General features: G+C 36.9%; 1 pseudogene; it reads left to right on the top strand.

Moving 5' to 3' along the window:
• The first annotated feature begins 3,568 nt into the window (after nt 1-3,568).
• Nucleotides 3,569-3,687, top strand: LOC134963722 (5S ribosomal RNA; annotated as a pseudogene).
• Nucleotides 3,688-5,177: the final 1,490 nt, after the last annotated feature.

The following is a 5,177-nucleotide window of genomic DNA, read 5'->3' as shown; positions in this document are numbered from 1 at the left end:
TTTTGTAGGCACTTTTTGCCCTGAATGGAGATCACTAAGGGACGCAATTCAAAAACATATACCGATTTTACACTTGGATGCAGATTTATCACCATTATTGGACTCCCACCTCCAGATGTGCTGGCGGAGATCTAAGAATATGAGGAACTTGCTGATACAAAGTAATTTCTCACGTGAACCTAACAAACCCAAGAGTATAACAGGATTGTTTCCTTGTGGCCAGTGTAAGGCCTGTCCCCAGATCCAGAAAACCAACAAGGTGAAGGCTAGGCTGCGACAAGAAATTGGTATCAAACATATCTTCAATTGTGATACCCAAGGAGTGGTCTACTGTTTAATCTGCAGCTGTAACCTACGATATGTGGGAATGACCACAAGAATATTCAAAACCAGAATATTTGAGCATATGGGATCAATCAGAAATGCCACATTGGATCTCTCAAAAGCAAAGAAATTAACATCAGTTGCTAGACTTTACCATATGAAACATCAAGACTCACTGATTGAGATGCGAGGCTTCGGATTAGAGAGAGTCCATTTAGGAAATCAAGGGGGGGGATCTTAGTAGAGAACTTATTAAGAAAGAAAGGGAGTGGACCTTCAAGTTAGGGGGTCTGAAACCATCTGGCCTCAATGAGCACATTAATTATAGTGTATTCTTAGAATAATATATAACAGTCTCAGCAGCCCCCCATTAATAACATTCCGCATAGCGGGCACAAACCTACATACGTAAGGGTATGTGGGTGGGTTGTAATTACTTAATATGCAAGCACATCATTTCCTTAAATATATTGATACATGTATTTAGTACCCTGGATATTAAGGCTATACTACTCAGGAATTCCAGATATTAGGTGCACGAGATGCACCGCTCCCTCACTTTCAAATATTATTTTCAGTTATTTCTCTTCATTTTCCCCATCCTGGTCCCGATGCTTTTTCCCTCTCACGTTGTGTCAATTCTCACAGTGTTTTTATGTAGTGTTCACATTTTAGTTTTCTCAGACCTAGTCACCTCCATTCCCCATATATCTTTCCTCACTGCAACATTTCACTGTTCATCCTGTCCTATATGGCTAATACACTATCAACATTTTTTTTTATTTTAACCAATAAATCACTTTCAATGCACACCTTATGCACAAGTATCACCCACACAGCAAACATAAATTGCTATACTTTCATCATTCAGATATATCACGATCACACCGTATTCCAATTACTTTGCTCATTGCACCCTATATATTCTACTCCAGAACTTAATCGCAGCACTATTCACATCAAGGTTCTGTTAACCCAACCCGTCTCTCTGTAGGCTTTTACATTTTAACACAATTTGTATAATATTGCTCATTAGTACACACTTTCAGCATTTCTTCAGGCCCATAAACCAATCTTATAATACTGATTTAAATGTTAAATAGTAACATATTTGGTCTATATAATCCCACAAAAATGGGTGACTTTTAGAATACTTTATGCATATTAGTGACTTTAGGTTGATATTTATACACAAGCTTTTGAATCTCTAATTCAGATTAAATTTGTACTTATTTCACTGGTGGATCTTAAGCTGCTATCATTAGGGATAGATACTCTTTTGGAACTCAGTTTAATATTTATTAAATTATATATTGTTTTAATAGTATTTTCTCTTCCCTTTCCTTCTCCCTTCCTTTATACATATCAATCAAAATGATGTCATTTAAGTACACTTATTATGCATCCATGCATAGTCTTCTACTATTCTCCTTATCTATAAGCAATGAATATTTGTATACTGATTGGATAGTGTGCTGTATGTTATTAAGATCATTAGTATAGGTCTGTCTTTGTTATCACTCACCTCTTTGCCAACCTTTAAAAGGAATCACACACATAGAGTGGTGGATATCAAATTACGAAATGACTAGATCCATTCGCGTATATATCTGTGGCATTTGTGATTAAATTATCTGCATATCATATATAAGAAATATTATATACTGTATATTAATAAAAATATGCATAGAAAATTACTAAGTACATGAACATAAGGTTATGATGTTACTTAATTAGCACGCAATTCACTAGCAAACTTCCAGTAATATGCTAGTTGATTTCCATTCTCTGTGTAGTTGCAAAGCATATATCTTCCGAAAATATATTTTTTTATTAAAAAAATATATTTTTTTCTCTCTAATTTTTTACTCTTTGATTTTTAATTATTTATCTATCTATCTATCTATCTATCTATCTATCTATCTATCTATCTATCTATCTATCTATCTATCTATCCACAATGTGTTTATTGTGTTCTTTGCATTTAAAAAAAAAAGCCCTGCTACATACTGTGAGTGCCCATGTTTGTCTACTGACAGTTATCAGCGTAAAGGTTGCCCTGCAGACAGGAGAACTACAAGACCATTAACTGTGAAAATTGCATCAATCCCAGTTGCAATGATTCTAGTTGCTTGGCAACCTTAAGCATTGGGACACACCCACCATATGATTGGTTAACAAGCCGTTATTGACAGTTCTTAAAAGATCCAGCGAATGAGTCATTGGGACAGGAAGTGATCAATCCCGGCATATGGGAGAAACGAGTCTTTCATTTACTCCGCGGTCCATGCCCAGACCAGGAGAACCTGCATCACTGCCTGCTCTGACCTCTGCACCTTCGGATCAACCCTACACCACTGTCTGCCTCACCATCTTTGCAAGACCATCACTTCAGCAGGACAAGGGTGACACCCTGCTCCACCAGCCCCGTCACGGTCTTTCCCGACCACGTCTATACCATAGTCTATATCAGCTTATATTAGAGAACCATATTAGCGAAAAGTACTTAATTATCACTGGTGGGGATGTTTGCTGTCAGTACTTTATTTCAGTCTGTGTCTAGCAGCCAGAAGATACACTCTGAGAGTCATATTGTCGCATTTAAATACAAAAATGCCTTAATATCTTCTGGTTATTTCAATTCACCGCCTGTGCTAATGTAGCCTCACCAGTGATCCAAGTAATTGTGTCAATAGGCTGCATTAATCTATCTAATTTTAACTCCACTCCTTATAGCTAATAGTGATACATTATATCGGAGTGCACATTGTAACCATCGGCACACCTGCTGTACTTTTCTCTTTTGTCTTTCCCTAGTTTCCACTACAAGTTATAACATATTTGTTATATAGTGTCTTATTGCAGATTATAACACTTTGAATCTGGGGAAACTTATCAGTCTTTTTAGCATCCTTATCCTGAGTTGTTTATAGGCTAAATCTGACTGGCATTTTGACATCAATTTCAAAGGGCTATGTTGATCATTTAACCAACTTCATTCAATGTCTCTTTTAAGGGCTTGCTCACCTTCCTATTCATTGGGTTTTCACTCTCTATTATTATTTCTGAACTCTCACCAGTGATTCATGAGTATTTTACCCTTGTCTAACACTGGCAGCAGATCCACCTTTGGTTATTTCTTATATTCTCTAGCCACTTATTGCTCATTTATCTATCGTCTTTCACTTTCAAAATTTCGTGAACTCTCATCAGTGATCCCAGATTAGCATGATTAGTCATCTACTTCTACTATCATACAACACTGGAAACGCCCGAATCCGTTCAATCGTGGAAGCTAATCAGTGTTGGGCTAGGTCAGTACTTTGGTGGGAGACCCACTAGGAAGACCTAGTGTAGTAGAGTTCAGAAGCTTTGTACACTGACTGCAGATTCATCTTTTTTCTGCTTGGCTTCATTCTATCTATTTATTCTTTATCTATGGTGGCAAGCCCAGTCATATCTCATTAATTTATATCAAAATAAGGTGTTGTGTTAAAAGCAGGCGATATAGAAATCAGTGATTACTTACACGTGTACCACTTTGTATACTTCCTTGTCTAAATGAAACGCGTGAGTCCATTCCCATATTTTGGAGTTCTTACTATTTATATCCTGATGTCTGATTTTCAAACAAGGAATTATCCTATAAATTTTGATAATAAGGAAGCCACTCCGACCAGGATTTTTTGGACATTGCATATTTATTGTTTATGATTGATGTATGTAATTGTAGTTAATACACCAAACTACTTATTGGTTTTTAGATAAAAATGTAAACAAATACAATTTATTTTAAACACTATACTTGACACTTATTCTTCAATATTCGGGTCTTACTGACTAATTTAAGAGTGCACCCACAAAAGAGTCTTCTTTTTTCTTCTTTGTTCTGTATAACACTAGACTGACTCAGGGTGCACCACCAAGAGATTATTAATAAGGATTTTTTTCCCTTTAACTATCTAATTTTGGTACCATATTATATTCTATTTTTACCATCTATATGACCTGTGCGGTATCCCCTAAGTGCTAACATAATTATAGGGTTGCCAAATTCCAAGGTGTCATAAAGCATGCTCTGCTCACTCTGCCCGAAGGTGGCAAGCATGGAAGGTGTTTTAAAACAGAAAATGTGGTATTTCTTTATTCAAAGCATAAAGGGGATAGGGGAGTGGGGTATGCTCTGCACCAGCTGAATAATTAGTAGTACTAATGTGAAAGAAGAACCCTGACAAATATATCCGTCGATGAGTCATTCACTTTTTAATGGACATTCGGGGGTGCTACTAGAGACAATTGTAATGTACAAAAGGAAAAGGAGAAAGAATGTCTCTTTGTTGGCGCACATGAAAATTGAAAATATAACTTTTAATAGATTCATTAAAATTGTCCAAACACAAAATAAGACAATACAATACACCCAAAAAATTTATATACTAAGTACATACAGTGAGTGAGATACTAAATAAAGTGATTTATTAAAACCAAGGCTCGCTACCTGTGTCGTATCATTTATTGATTCACTTTTAATTAGAGATGAGCGGGTTCGGTTCTCCGAGAACCAAACCCCCGAAAACTCCACGTGTTTTACACAGGTCCGAGCCAGGCTCGGTTGTTCCCACCTGACTCGGAAAACCCGAACGAGGCAAAACATCATCCTGATGTCGGATTCTCGCGAGATTCGGATTCCATATAAAAAGTTGCGCGTTGCCGCCATTTTCACTTGTGCATTATAGAGGGTACAGAGAGGACGTGGCTACATTCTCTCAGTGGCAAATCTCAATATCAGTGCTTATTGCTGCTCAGTAATACTAGTACAGTGTCTCTCTTGTGCTGCATCTTGCTGCTGTAGG

This window comes from Pseudophryne corroboree, chromosome 9 (assembly GCF_028390025.1).
Source record: "Pseudophryne corroboree isolate aPseCor3 chromosome 9, aPseCor3.hap2, whole genome shotgun sequence".
NCBI classification, from domain to species: Eukaryota; Metazoa; Chordata; class Amphibia; order Anura; family Myobatrachidae; genus Pseudophryne; species Pseudophryne corroboree.
This window is presented reverse-complemented; position numbering and strand designations above follow the sequence as displayed.